The following is a 16,613-nucleotide window of genomic DNA, read 5'->3' on the forward strand; positions in this document are numbered from 1 at the left end:
AACGAGCTTCCAAGCTTTTTTCCCCTACACTAATGGGACTTCCCTTTGCTTCTTTCATATGGAATAACTCTATGGTATTCCCCACCACTTCTTTAGAATGAAGTGGATGAACACTGTAATGTTCGTAGATATCTTCAGTTCTGGACACATCCAATTTTTCAATTTGTCCAGATGGCGAGTCACTGTGTTCTTCTACAGCTATTTCTTCTTCTCTCACATACACATTTTTATAATATTGATTATTTTTTACCAGATACAACGTTGCCTTTTTCTCTTTCCTAACATTCACTAATTCTTGCCTGATTTTCTTACTCTTAGTAGGAACGCCATTAACAAGAATAACTAAAGGTTCATCTTCTACATTTTCTACACCAATTGTTTCAATATTTTTCTTTAAATCTAGAGGCAAATATACAACTCTTCCCTTTAATCCTCTCTGTAAATCTGAAGGAGGCAATTTTCCTGTCTTAGGCTCCATACGAACAATAGCCTGAAATGGATGCACACATTGAATAAGAATAGACTCATAAGTATTCAAATCCATCAGTTCAGAAGGAATATTTACCATCTCAAGATTATTATGCACAGCTCTAGCAGGCATTTTGTTCTCCTCTAATTTGTTATAACAATATTTACAAATACGCTGATCAGAACTCAAATCAAAACAACTCTCGACCAACAAATAAGTTGCAAATTCCATCCACTCATTATTATTTTCCTTTTCACTTTTTAAATACAGATCAACAGTCTTGGTCTGATTTTTATAATGAGTTTGTCAACAAAAAATACAAGAATAATTTGGCCTTTCACCTGAAATCACCTTAAACTTTGTAATTTCTTGCTCAAAATTTACTGTACTACAATGTTGTACATTCTCTTCTATATTTCCTTCTAATAATGTGTCAATTTCTGAACTGTCTTCCTCAGGACCAATGTAACTAACCTGAATTTCAATACAAACGTTCATTACATCTGATACAGATCCACGCAAAAGAGCACTGTTCAACTTTTTTAACATTAGTGCTGGATTTTTTGCATAATACAACGTTCTCACTAATTTCCTCATTTCAGTATGATGTACTGCTAACATCCTGAAATGGTGAAAAACACTTCAACATACTTTTTTAGAAAGACAAGCCAGAGAATGACCTTGCAAACCAGTATTTTCTCTCACTCTGCAAGGGTCTAGTCCTTGCAACATCGTAATCTTTTGTTTATCACTTTTCTTAGTATAGTTACGTAAGAAATTGCGTAAAAAATCAATAGATTCCTGCCGCACACTACAAATACTACTGCAATTCCAAATGTACACTGGAGCTTCAGAACGTCTCCCTAAAAACTTCATCAGCTATCATCCCTTCTGCATTTCTAGGAACAATTTTCTCTTTCTCAATAGGACAACCATTTCTAACCTCATAAGCACAACCACTAGTGTCAACTGCATGCAACAGATCATTACTCTGAAGATAACTCTCTTCATTAAAAAAGGCTCAGAAATTGAACTATGTTCCATTCACCCAAAAAAACCTCAGAAAAATTAATTCTGTTAATTACTCTTCTCCACTTACTATTGGCCTTCATTAAATGGATTGGCTTATATACTGATCGAATTCTATTGATTACTAAAACAAGCAATTTTCTTTTCAATTCCAAAGCTTTCTCAACTAAATTTTCTATATGTTTCTTCTTCTTATAAAATGCTGTTTTTTCTTTACATTTATTAACTTCTTTGATCAAATTCGACAAAACTCAATTATAAAACATTTTTTTTCTAATTTCCTGAAAATGATTCTTCCTCCTTTTACTATAAACTGCTTTTTTACAATATGAATTCCCATGGTTGTTCTCTTTTCTCTTGCTATTATTTTTAGTTGCAGATACACAATTTGTATTTCTTAACATTGTGCACACTACTCCTTGTATATGATAAATTATTCAAGCAAATCTTCTTTGTCTTACCAGTATTTTTTTTCTTTTTGTTCACACATTGTTGTTCAGGTAACTCTTGTGAATGACTTCTCTCTAAATAATAACCTTTATTACGTTGTTTCCTCTATTCTCTTTTTGAAGGCATGATGAATTTCTTTTACTGTTGATGAATAGAATCTGTAATAAAATATATATATATAACATTATAAAAAAATTAAGCAGTTCATCTGCTAAGCCCTACTTAACTGCATCAATACTGATTGAATTTATAAGTGTTTGAGCGTATGAGAACACACAAGCAGTATGAGGAAACAGAGAAGAAAATGAAGAGAGAGGAGTGAGAAAGAAAAAATAGAGAGGCGTATAAAAACACACAGATGTGTATAAGTTGACAGTGATGTGTATGACGAAAGAGGGAGAAGAATCAGAAAATAGGGAAGAGTACAATGAGAGGACGGAAAATGAGGAAAGGGGGACAAATGAGAAGAGAGGGTGGAGTAACAGGAAAAAGGGGGGGTATGAGAAGAGAAAAAAGAGTATGAGGAGAGAGAGAGGGAGTGTGAAGAGAGAGAGGGGAGAATATGGAAAAAGGTGAGTATGAGCACAGACAGCGGGACTATGAGGACAATGGTGAATATGAGTAGAGAGGGAGGAGTAACAGGACAGAAAGGGGAATATGAGGACAAGGGGGAGTGTGAAGACAAGGAGCACTATGACGAGAGAGAAGCGTGAATAAGGAAAGAGGGGGAATATCAGAAGAGAGGGGACAATATAAGGAGAGAGAGGTAGACTGTGGGTAGAGAGGGGAGAAAATAAGCAAAAAAAAGGCAGGTATAATTCCTTAATGTACACAGACGCTCAGTGTGATTCTAGACAAAAAATATGACACCATACCTTTTACCAAAACACATTTACCACACTAAAACGGTTAAGTGACTGCAAACATTCCATGTATATAACTACTACATTTCAGTGGAAGACACTGTTTGTTTTGCAAATACATTTCCAATTTAACTACATTATTTTTGCCAACATTACATCAAAAATGTGACACAATAGAACAACAAAGAAGCACAAGGGGCTTGTAAATCTGCCCAAGAGTGTATGCAGCAGTGTATGTATACTGACTGGGGAATTGTTAAGAGAGGGGTATGATGAGAGAGGGAGGAGTAAGAGGACAGAGGAGGGAGTATAAAAAGAAGGGAGAGTATTAGGAGACAGACAAGACAGTGAGGACAGAGGGGGAATATGAGGACAGGGGGGACTATGAGGACAAGGAGCACTATGAGGAGAGAGAAATGACAATAAGGAAAGAAGGGGAATATCAGAAGAGAGGACACAGTATAAGCAGAGAGAGGTAGACTGTGAGGAAAGAGGGGAGGAATTATGGAAAAAGTGGCAAGTATAATTCCTTAATGTACACAGACACTCAGTGTGATTCCAGACAAAAAATATGACACCATACATTTTACCAAAACACATTTAGTACAATAAAACGGTTAAGTGACTTCACACATTCCATGTATATAACTACTACATTTCAGTGGACAAACCTGACTCATTTTGCAAATACATTTCCAATTTGCTGCATTATTTTTGCCAACATGACATCAAAAATGTGACACAATAGAACAACAAAGAGGCGCAAGGGGCTTGTAAATCTGCCCAAGAGTGTATGCAGCAGTGTATATATACAGACTTGAAAATTGTTAAGAGCGAGGGATGGTGAGAGAGGGAGGAGTAAGCGGACAGAGGAGGGAGTATAAAAAGAAGGGAGAGTATTAGGAGGAAGAGGAGACAATGAGGACAGAGGGGGAATATGAGGACGGGGGGACTATGAGGATAAGGAGCACTATGAGAGAGAGAGAAGTGAGAAGAAGGAAAGAGGGGGAATATCAGAAGAGCGGAGACAGTATGAGCTGAGAGAGGTAAGTATGGGCGAAATTTGCAAATTTGCGGTACGCGAACTCGCGCGAAACCAAATTCGCGGTACGCAAAATCCGCAAATGTGTGCGAATTTGCTGTTTTTTTTAATTTTTGCGTGTTCGTGGGTTTTTTTTTCAGTGCGGCTACCGCGAAGTTACCCATGCGGTTGTACATGGACGCGGCCATCTTGTTTTCAGTGTTCGCATTGCGTATTTCTGTTTCCAGGCACTAGTTGCATGCTCGCATTGAGTATTTCCTACGTGCGGGGCGCAATTGCGTGTTCCGTTTTTGCATGCTCGCAGGGGAAATATCGGGCAAACTTACCCACTTGGCCGCAATGGGCGCGGCCATCTTGTTTTTATTCATTGCTATGTTTCTGGGCCTGCTTTTTCAATCCTCCTTTAATCTTTAGAAACCCTTTGTTTGTTTGAACTTTTTTTAAATCTTTTTAACTCATTATCTATCTCTTTATTTTTGTACATCTATATTTTGTGTTTTTTTCTACTTTTGGTTACTTTAAAACTACTCTTTTTAACTCTCTTTTCTTTTATTTACTTTTTCCCTATTCTTTCCTATTTTATTTTCCTTAACTGTCCAGGACCATGGCAAAAGGAGCCGGCAAAAATATGAAGGGGAAGGGTCCCGCACCCAGTAGCAGGCTCCCTTGTGGGCGCTTAAGGGGGAGGTAGTAACTTTAGCGCAGTGGAGGTGGCCCCACTGGTTTTCTTTGTCAAGCGCCACCTCCCCAAGACCGTCGCGCCAGGCAGCAGGCCCGGTACCGGGTCCGGGCTCCGGGAGCGTCACCAGCTATGGGGTAAGGTGTGCCGGGCCATGTATCGGGAGTCTCGGGTCCGGCGCACCTACAACCAGGCAACGCACCGGTGATCCGAAATCCTGGACCAGGAGCAGACCTGCTCGACCTGCTTGGCGTCAAGATCCCTGGGCTTGGTTAGTACTAGTAGCTCTTTAATCACTACTTTGTTTTCTCCTGCTCTGTGTTATGATATTGCAAATATTTGTTTTTTCCGAAGAGCAAAGAATGCTGCAGATTACATTGCAGGTAAATTATGTTTCAAAAGCTTCTGTGATTGTAGGTGCTCGCCTGCTCACTGGCGGTGCTACTATGCTTACTTGTTTTCAATTTTGTGCTCATTTGGCCTGGGTGATTATGTATGAGTGTACTTTACAGAACTGCGTAATGCTAGACACTAGAGATTACATTGCAGGTAAATTATGTTTCAAAAGCTTCTGTGATTGCAGGTGCTTGCCTGCTCACTGGCGGTGCTACTATGCTTCTTGTCTTCAATTTTGTGCTCATTTGGCCTGGGTGATTATGTATGAGTGTACTTTACAGAACTGCATAATGCTAGACACTAGAGACTCAAGTCCAGTCCTACCTTTGTACTCCTGCCACTAAGAAGAGATAGTGGTGGTGGATTGATAGTTTGAGTATATACTGACTGGGTATTTAGTAGGAAACTTTTTAGTGGTCTGCAATCATGACAGACTGTGTCTGTCACTTCACGTGTTGCGGAGTGCTGCCTGCCAGTCCTAGTAGAATTTTTTTGTAGTTGGTTTAGTGAGTTACATAACTTTTCAACTTCCAAGTAGGCGGTCCGTGAATCCAGCAATACTAATATCCTAGTAGACCACATCAGATAGGTCAATAAATTTAGTGCAATTCATATCTATTTCCCCAAAATAATTTGTTGTTTGTATTTTTAAATGTTTCATTTGGTTGACAACAATCATCCATGTTTGTGTCTTTCTTTCATGTTGTACTTCAGCTCCCTCCAGGGGCAAGAGGACATAGGAGGAGGTAGCGGCGCCGGCAGAGCAGGGAGGCCAGAAAAGGTCCACCGAGTGCTCCTCTTCTGGCCCCAGTACATTTTCCTGTTAATATTATTAATTATACTTCCCTATCTTTTACAGCACCTATTTATTCCAAACATTCCTCATAATTCTATTGTTTCCTAAATCGTCTTTGATCTTCTTGTAGACTGTTTCTAAATTCTTATCCTGCCTCTACTATGACTCTCTGTGCTACTACTAAATTATTATTAGTCTGTCTGTGTAGCTAGCTAAGCTTGCACAATTGACAAAAGGTGTTAAACAAAACTCTTCTTCAGCAATAGCTCTAGGCACTGAGTGCAGTCCTCTGGGTTGTCCATAATGTCTATTGAAGTCTTTTAAATGTTTATGCTTTGACAATTCCCAACAATAAAATGTCAATGGCCACCAAGAATAAGATACTAGTTTACTTTTTGATTGGATTGGAGGACATACTACTACTGTTGCAGGGACTATTCTGGACATACAGAACTATGGACAGGAAATAGGGCATTGGTGATAATAGGCGCAGTTAGACTTTCCACATACCTAAGTCATAACAGAAGTTGAACCCCCAATCTCCTTACTGACTAGCTAGTATATCAGAGTCATTATTTAACTCCTGAATGCAGCGATGATCCCCAATGTTTATTCAACCCAGAACATAAGACTACGGAGTCAGAGTCTCGACCTCTTAGAGTCACGGACTCATGCTTGCAAATTGAAAACCCTTTCGCTCACTCACTCATGACCAGAAACCACAGAGTCTATGTAAGTTTTACAGCTTTATTAAAGGTAAAACAACTAGCTCTGTATGTACTCTGTATAATAATTTTCAATTGTGCATTAAAACATTTATTAAAATTAATTTCATAGAAGATAAATGGTGAACTCATGAAAACTGAACAGTGGTTGATTTACACAGTAATTGTGGGAGACCCCTCACCTGGATGGAACTTAAAGTCTTGGTGGTGATGATGACGACCCCGACTAACATTCATTTGATCTTGCTCTTGTTTGTAGAAGGGAAGCTTCTGTCTGTTATGAGAAAAATCGTGCTTGTTAAAAAGCAAACATACATCAGTTGTGCCAAAAAGTGTAGCTCACATGTTATGGCTAAGCATAAATAAAAAACACCTTTGCCTGAAAAAAGGGACATTTTTAGTTTAGACTAGAGAGTCATAAATTATTAAATTTGTTTATGTAGTACTAGTAACATATTTTTTCATTCCTAGACAAAATAGGGGGTTCTGTATATGGCATCTTAAAATATTAAATGTATTTTCTAGGCGTAACACCATCTGCACAGTGCACCACCAGTGCCGGGGGTCAGCGCGGGGGTGGTCACTCCAGGGTCGGATGCAGTGCCACAGCCAGCAGGAACTGCTGTGGGGGATGCCACGGTAGTGCCGGGCAGTGGTAAGCTATTATATTCCTTACTTATTGAAATTGCGGAGTAGGCTTGCTGCAGGGGTGTATATGTTGTACAGTACGAGTACACTTTACTGGTAAAAAGACTTACAAATTTAGAACTAAGTTTTTGTCAACCAGGTAGAAGACAGTCACCCTTGACTTTGCATTAGCAATAGCATTAGCGGCGGGAGTTGACGAGTAACCAATGATCTCCTCTACATTTCACTTCAACTTAGCTGTGAAAGTTTTATCGAGAAGCCAAGTCATATCACAGATGAACTTGATGGATGGGATGAACGAAAAGGGAAAGAAGGGTGTAAGGAAGGATGAGCAAGTTAAAATTAATGACTGGAAAAGAATGATACATGTTTTGAATGCTGCCCGAGGTGGCTGGGAATCTAACACCATCGGCAGAGCCCACCACCAGTGCAGGGGGCCAGTGCGGGGGTGGTCACTCCAGGGGCGGATGTGGTGCTACAGTCAGCAGGAACTGCTGTGGGGGATGCCACGGTAGTGGAGGGCAGTGGTAAGCCATTATCTTCCTTACTTATTGAAATTGCAGAGTATGCTTGCTGCAGGGGCGTATATGTTGTACAGTACTAGTACACTTTACTGTTAAGAAGACTTACAAATTTAGAACTAAGTTTTTGTCAACCAGGTAGAAGACAGTCACCCTTGACTTTGCATTAGCAATTGCATTAGCAATAGCATTAGCGGCGGGAGTTGATGAGTAACCAATGATCTCCTCTACATTTGACTTCAACTTAGCTGTGAAAGTTTTATCGAGAAGCCAAGTCAGATCACAGATGAACTTGATGGATGGGATGAACGAAAATGGAAAGAAGAAAGTAAGGAAGGACAAGCAAGTTAAAACTAATGACTGACAAAGAATGATCCGTGTTTTGAATGCTACCCGAGGTGGCTGGGAATCTGATGCATGGCCGGTTGAAGGCTGAAGCAAGGATGGGTGGAAGGAGAAAGAAAAGAGGACTACCTGGGTGGGTGAAACAGAAACTGTATGTGTGCACAATATATCCTTTGGTTCAAATTCAAATGCAAGTCAAGCACGGATGCATGGCTGGCGGTTTACAAAATTAAATAAAAAGGTTGCTTTTCGGTGAGAAAAAGTAAGGTTTGTCCAGTTGAGACATTAAAAAGAATGATTGACATTTACTTTGAATGGATGGATGCCTGGATGGTATCTTCCACATAGATAGTATAGGTGTATGTAGACAGAGTAGATTGTCACTTTGAAGAGCATGTAACACTGCACGTCCGTGCCAGAGTAGAAAAGCTGAGGAAAGTAAAAGTTGTAATTTAATTTTTCAGAATACTACCATGACAAACAGTAGTTTGCAAGCACAGCAAATATTGTGTATTCATATTGCATAGTTCACATTATTAAGTCAAGTAAGTCAAAATTCACAAGTGCCTTCCTTCGGCGATTACGGGGATCACTCACTACCTCTGTTAATAATTTTTTTACAACTCTGTCATTCATGTGTAGCCTATCGGTGTTCACTCAATCAAAAACAAAGCACCTAAAGTCATCCCATATGTAAGCAAATATCCTGTGAAAGGATAGATGATCATATTATTATCTTCTTCATTTTCCTTTTGTAGTAGTCAGGGGCAGGGCAGCGTGAAAGTTAAATTAATTAAGCAGTAGCCCTTGTAACAGAGTATGGCCAGTGCCACCCGTAATAGAAAAGTAAGAGCTTCACCACCTGCATGTACTGGACTGGTAACAGTACCCCAAGCCTGTGTCATCATGGCTTGCATCTGTTTCTTCTCGGGTGCAAGTTGACTGCGCTGGCATTATGCTGGCTTCCACAAGTTTACGTAACAATTTCGCTAAACAAGAGAGAAGAAGAAAGCTGGTGTACTGTCTGAGTCTAATGTAGTGAGTCCATGTAGTGCTAGTAGAATTCCTGAAACTCCCACTAATGTTAGAGCAGAGGCCGACTAAGTGGGAGGTTAGATAGATACATGCCACAAATGTTATGTACTGTGCTTTCAAGTTGCTAGCGCTACTGTGACACAACTTTCTGCTGAATTATTTTGTGTTAATCTTAAAGAGCATTTGTTACAGTATGTTTTTCTTTCTTCATATAGATACTCTTTCTAACCTAACAAGGAAGGAGTTGGCTATACGTGCCCGGCAACGGAAGCTGGAGACCGATTATCGGCGGCTGGTGGCCCAGGAGGAGGAGGATGACTCGCATTCAACAACATCCACAACAGCTGCATTCTCTTTTGCTGCCCCTGGGTCATACAGTCAGCGCAAACCTCCAGCGGTAAGGAGCCATGGTCCGCCACCCACCCGCCCCCGCTGAGCAGCAAAAACAACACCTGCCCCCCACAGTACCTGTAAGTGCAAGGCTCGTGTGCACCGATTGACCCTGCGAGGGTCCAGCCTTGAGCAGGAGGTGGCCAGGCTGGAAGCCCTGCTCAAGGACCTCTGGAGAGAGCAGCGTGACCAACTGGCCAAAGGACACCACCGGCTAAAGTAGAGAGACTGTCCCTTGCCCCTTTTTTAAAGACTTTTGGGGGTGGGAATTGGGCGCTGGGGTTTGGTCTTTTGGAGACTGATTTCATGGACATTGGTTGGGGTTAGGGAGGGGGGTGAGTCGGGTCTTCTTGTGGGATAGTTTATTTTTGTTAGGGCTCAAATAATTATTTATTTCAACTTAAACATAGCATAAGCGTTTTGTTACGGTTTTGTGGGGGAGGCAGGGGAGGTTAACTGTACGTTTGTTTTCCTGAAACTTAACTGGCTGGTTGATTCAAATTGTCTAATCGCCCAAATTTGTACAAAAGTGCCACTGACAGAGTTAGTGAATTCAATTGTCCTACTACTTTACTAGTACTACCGTCAGTCTCTCCTCTCCTCCTACTCTATTATTCTTCCTCCCCCAAAATGCTTATCTTACCTGTGATTCGTGTTTGAGAATAGGGCTAGGCACAGGGCTGGCTGCATGGCAAATGGCGATTAAGGTTGGCTATGGAATCCTGGACGGATGAAATGTCATCATTGTGGTGGTAGTAGTAGTGGTACACACTGGCAGTAGCAGCATATGAAGGAAAATCAAATGAAACATTGAGCGGCCTGAGCGGAGCATTATAACAGTACGATAGATAGTACAGTACACAAGAACAGTGCCATAAATTATAGCCTAAGCAATGCTAAAGTATTCAAAATATAACTACTAGTTGCGTGGAGTATGGCTATTACAAGAAATAGTACTGAAGTGGAAGGACACAGCAGCCATCATGTGTAGGAGGAGGATGTTGTTGATGATGAATCCACTCGCCGGACATGAAATTCTGATTTGATTTGCAAATACTCATGGGTGTGTGTCAAGCAGAATGAGAATAAGAATATATCCTCGGAATCCTTCACCAGCCTTGAAATTGATTTTCTGTTGCTTTGACCTTATCCTCCCCAGCAAGTGTGTGGAATTATTGTTGTCATTTAGTCTGTCACACCTCAATGAAAACCACACAGCCCGTAGGAAGAGGCTTAGGCTTAGAAAATTAGATGGGAATGGAGGTTTTTGGGAAAGGTTTGTGGAGAGAGGAAAAAAACACAGCATGGACAAACAACAAATGAAGAAAAATAAATCTTTGGATACGAAGATATCCATAAATCTTTTAAGGGACATAAAGGAAGTGCACTGCTTGCATGAAGTTGTTTGCTAAATGGATGGTTAGGTTTCTGAAAAGTAGCAGTTACTTCAACTTACTGACTATGAAGAAACAATTTCACAGTACAGGGTTGCAGTAATTACGCAATTTAACTTGCCTATCTGCCCTCGGAGAGAAAAAATACGTATTAGTACATTAATAAATTTGTTTTGAAAATAGCAAAGAGACTTATCAAATAGCTGTAGGGATGAATTTGAAGTATAGAGCAAACGCACAGAGTCGCACTCATAGAAGTTCACAACAATAATATTATTTAAAAGATAAGGAGAAGTGAAGAGGATACTGTAACTGTATGTTGTAGTTGCCCTGCTCAATTTGGGAAGTTGCATGCATCCAGCCATTCCTCTTGTTCGCAGTACTCCTCTATTCCATCTGACGCTCTGTCGATCAATCTTGGTGACCAGACACACAGTCCACTGCCTGCCTGCCAGATGCAGAATTGCAGATTGCTATGGTAAGCCTGAGTTAATGTTTTTCCCATCGCACAAGGTAAAAGGAAAGCCCGCCTGTAATTGTCGATGGAAAAACAGGAAGGGATATTAAAACACCACGGCGAAAAAATATAAGGTACAGTGTGTAGTGCAAAAATAACACTTTCACTTTCAGAGGCGACAGTATTACATACAAGCATCGTTTCTAAAGTGCGTACTCTGAGTCTCCTTTTCAAGGATAGTAATTAGCACGCAGCAGGCCAGGGCCATGCAGACGGTCAAGGCAGGCTCCACTGAGTGAACCAACCTCCATGTAGCACACCTCATTGACACAGACAAACAAAGCGGATCAAATTTTATGCAGCAAGCCGCATAGCCGCAATTGTACCTGAACTGCTGTCTGGACTCTGGCATAAGAACACTACACTGGCTCGACCACTCCATACCACGACCAGACAGACATGTAGTTCTGCTGTGGTTGTTGTTGACTTGTTACAAAATGGCCATAGTTCTTCCATAAACTGACGATGATGATCCATCCATCCCAGTGAGTGACTGTAAAGATATTAACATTGATCATCAAGACTCATCATCATCATGGTATTGGCAAACTCAATGTTGTTCATGCAGTCACAGTCTACACACAGTGAGTTGAGGACATTTTCCATATAAAAAAATGCAATGTAGTGGCCCCTGCATTAGAAGTACAATTTGAATTAAACAAGGTAAAAACAGAGTAGACTTGAGTTACATTTAGTGTGTAAAAGATTAAACAATAACAGAACACATATGATTAATTTCATGCACAACAAACAAACAGCAATTGCTTTCATCAGACCCAACAAGGCAGTGGTGTCCACTTCATGCCATCTCATTATTCATTACCTATTCCACTTTTTGTCTGCATCTTATTCTTCAAGTGAAGGCCCACAGGGCAGCCTCTTGTGTCAATTTTAGAAGTAACAGTAAGCAAATAGTCAGTAATTTCAGTCCCACTTCTTTTGAGGGGACTCGTCTACGAAGAAACAGTTTCTTGATTCTGCGTAATCCAGCCATCTGCCTTGAGGGAAATGGATAGGGGGAATCTGGAGGAGGAGGATAGAGGAGCATTACTGAGTTGAGAACTTGTGAACTTCAGGAATGCAGACAGCGGCACCTTCAATAAGGAAATAAGACAAAGACAGTGCTGCTGATAGATTTGTTGTGATTAGAGTTTTGTTGTGCTGAAAGTTGCAAAAGAAAGAAAGACACACAGGAATAAAAGTGAATAAGGACGGAAAAAAAGGCAGTATTTCAGGCCTAGGTGTCTGAGAAGTCGAGCTCGTCCTCAAACACTGTGATTTGAAATGGGAGTAGGTCAGCTAAAAGAGAAGAACTTCTGTCACCTAAGTCAGTGTCCTCTTCTTCCTGCGTGGATTCACATATTTTGTAATCTGGTGGTCTGAAGTGCTGATTCATCTTTATCATTGTTAACCTCTCCAAATTTTTAGGCGAGAGGTGGGTCCTTTTTGAAGTTACAATGGCACCAGCAGCACTAAAAACACATTCAGAAGACACACTTGCCAGTGGGCAAGACAAATAATATAGAGCCAGCTTGGTGATCAGTGGCCATTGACCCCTTTTCCCATACCAATACAGCAATGGGTTCAGATCAATGAAGATCTCTGTTTGGTCATCCAGATAGGCCTGCACCATCCACTCAAGGTCATCCAGGGATGCTACACTTTGCATGCAGTCTGGGGCCTTTCCATCAACACTGGAACAAGCAAACCCTTGATGAGTTATCCAATCTGCTTCTGACAATATTATGGCTGGGCCTGGTGCAGGTGAGGATGATGATACGGTTGCTGGTGTCGGTAGCGGCTCTGAGGGAAAGTGACTGCCTTCAGCCACAGAAGTGGACCTTGACGCCTGATGGCCTGAAAATTCAGTAGTACTTGTGGCGATTCCTTCAATTTCCTGCGGCTCTTTTTCGAACCGAGTGGCTGACAGAGCTAGCCAATGTTTGTACTTGGAAACATCTGCTTCAGAAAAAGGAATGAATGTATTGCTGGCCGGTGCCTTTTTGTACCATGGATCCAGAATAGTGGCACAAATGTAATGTTGTTCACAATGTATTCCTTTAAGCCTTGCATTATCAAGTAGGTGGGTTAATAAGCTCTCCACCAACTGATATACGTCTTGCTTTTCAGCATCATCTTGGAATGTTGAAGACACCACCTTCAGTTGGTGCTCTAGCATGCGCAACAATGGGATAGCTTTGCCCAAAGTACAATCCTCCCTGCTGACTTCACATGTGAAGACCTCAAAAGGATGAAGCATGTCTCTCAGGCTTTTAACTAGGTCCCTTTCCTCCACCTCTAGCCTCATGTCTTTCATAAAAGCACCCCGTGCGTTAAAGACATACTCATTGATTACCAAGTACTGCTCAAACAGACACTCAAGTATGTAGAAGGTTGAGTTCCAATGTGTTGCCACCTCCTGGATGAGTCCTCTGACTGGCACTCTACGGACACGTTGAATGATCCTCAGCTGCTTCCGGCCCTTAAAAGAATGCCTGAAATGTGTGAAGATTCTTCGGCAGGTTGTCAGTAACTTGCTGACTTTGTTTTCTTTTTTCAAGAAATCTTGAACAACAATGTTTATACTGTGCGCCAAACACAGCACTCTGAAATAGCCACCATCAGACATGGCCCTAACTATATTACTGCCATTATCCGTGGAAACATAACCAATCATGCGCTTTCTTGGATGCAGCCATTTAAAGACCTTACTGTTAAACTCCTCCAAAATGTTTACTGCAGTATGAGATTTCTCCATGGCAAACATGGCTACTTTTGCATGTTTCCGCGTAGCTTGAAAAATTGTGGCACTGTGACCACCTGCAGCTATCTTGTCTCTAACCCCCGCAAAAGAGACCCAGTGTGCAGTGATGCACATGTAATCAACGGCTAGGCAACTGGTCCACATGTCTGTTGGCAGGTGGATAGTGTGAACAGCACTCTTCTGCAAAGCTGCCCCAACCACTTCCAGCACATCTTGATGTAGTGCTGGAACCGCAACTCTGGCAAAATAGGACCGGCTAGGAACCTTCCATTTAGGGCAAACTGTTGCCACAAATTCTAGAAAACCCACCCCTTCCACGAAAGAAAAAGGGAGAAGGTCCACTGCTAACATTTTAGCCAGCATTGCATTATAAAGACGTGCCGTTGGGTGGTTGCATTCCTATGGCGCCTCCGACCAAAACATGTTTTTAATGGTGGTCTGGACCGTTTTCATAGTGATGAGGATCCAGACCTCTTCAACCCATTTAGGCTCATTGATGTACTTTTTCGCATTGGTGTCTCTACCAGACTACTGTGCCTCCTTGATGTTGCTGGGTAGAGGACGGTGTGGGCTCTACCACTGCAGTGCTGCTGCCAGGGTTACTGTGTGTACCAGAAAAAATGTCTCTCGGTTGTTCACCTCCCCTCAGCATGATCAGCTCCTCCTCGTCATCAGATGCAATATCAATCTCTGCATTTGTATTTGTACTCTTGGCTTTCTGGATGTTACTTAGGTGCGGTTCCCACTGAATAATGTGGCATTTTTTTAGATGACCTCTCTGGCCTCCCGTACCATAGTTGGTACCAAGCTTACCCCGACTAACAACTTGTTTACAAATCAAACAAATGACTAGGTTTTTCACCTTTTTGCTAATACTAAAGAAGTCCCAAACTGGGGATTGGATATTGGTGGAGGTGCTACTTTCAATGCCAGATGAAGTGGACGATGGGCGTGGCGGAATTTTACTCTGTTGTGCACCTACAGCACCACTACTTGAGGTAATGGAGCTCGAGCTGCAAGGAGGTCCCTGCCGGCCCTTCTGACGAGAAAATATGGAAGATCTAGGTCGTGTTGGTGTAGTAGTTACCTGTGTTGGTGGTGGTACCACCAGTGGTGCCACGCCACACACATCTTGCACAGCAGCATTTTTGGATAGGGTAAAAATGTCTGTCTGCTGCATGCCCTCTGCGGCTGGAGTGACGACTATGATCGTCAGACTGTTCATCAGCAGCAGAATACACCACTTCTACTTCTTCTTCGTCATCACCCATGAGTGAAAGCCTTGCGGGAACCTTAATTTTAGCATGCTTTTTCGGGTCATGGCGTGCCTCCTTCTCAGACTGCATTGGTGGGTGACAATCGGGGATCTAGATCGTCAGTAGGAAGGGGGCTTGAAGAACTTGTACTAACCCTCCTTGACCTTTTTATTGCTGGGGATCTGGAAGAGAATGGACCATCAGGAGGAGTGGCTTGCTCAGATGATACCTTCGCTTGAATCTCGATTTCCTGATGTGCCCCTACTTCTGGAGGAACAAGCATTGTAGGCAGCTGTGCCTCTCTATGCGCCACTCCTTGCGCCACTCCTAGCGTCACTCCTTGCACCACTCCTAGTGCCACTCCTTGCGACTCTCCTAGTGCCACTCCTTGTGCCTCTCCTAGTGCCACTCCTTGCGCCTCCCCTTTCGCCTCTCCTTGCTCCTCTCCTTGCGCCTCTCCTTGTTGCACCTGTGGTTGTCGTTGCGGCTGTGGTTGAACACTCGTTAGATGAGTTACACCCTGCGTTTATTGGATGCTACTTTGCAATGAGTCAACGCCAACATCACTGGTCGATGGTGAAAGAGCAATTAAAGAGGCTGCCTCTGCGGCACTCATGGACTTGAGCCTAACTTGTCGTGGTGGCACTGAGACCAATGTAGCGGAGGTGCTGCTCCCCGCTTGGTCCCCGGAGGACACCGCTGCTGCAGGCGTACTTTTTTTCCCCCAAAAAAGTGTCTGTCTGCACACCAGTCTCCTTGGTAAGTGGTGCCACTTGCTTCTTCTGCTCCTTCTTACTGGCAGTGGCACTGGCAACTTTCTTGGTAGAGGAGCTACGGCCACCTTTCTTTGGGCCCATCTTCTTCAGATGTCAGAATAGCAGGACGCAGTTGCACAAGTTGTAGAGTTATCTGTGGCCACCACACGTGACGTCACGTGATGTTGTGCACACACCGCAGCAGGATTTCTTCCTGGCACTACAACAAGTGATGATGATGAGGATGATTCCTGGTTGTCAGTATTTGTGCACCTAAAGCAAAGGAAGCTAGAGGAACATCAGTTAAATAAATGTTGCATATGATGTGCTTCAATTAATATTTGCAACTATTTATTAACACAACACAAACAAAAATGGAAAGACACAAAATAAAAATTGCAATTCTAATCCAAAATGGATGTTTAAATTAATAGAAGAGAGACCACACAGAGAGAATTGTTTCATGCACCAGTGAGTACCCCTGGGCCTAATGGATGAAAGCAAGGCAGACTGGGTGCAGGCCTATGGCACAAAGCACA

This window comes from Lissotriton vulgaris, chromosome 4_1, assembly GCF_964263255.1.
Source record: "Lissotriton vulgaris chromosome 4_1, aLisVul1.2, whole genome shotgun sequence".
In the NCBI taxonomy this organism is placed as follows: domain Eukaryota; kingdom Metazoa; phylum Chordata; class Amphibia; order Caudata; family Salamandridae; genus Lissotriton; species Lissotriton vulgaris.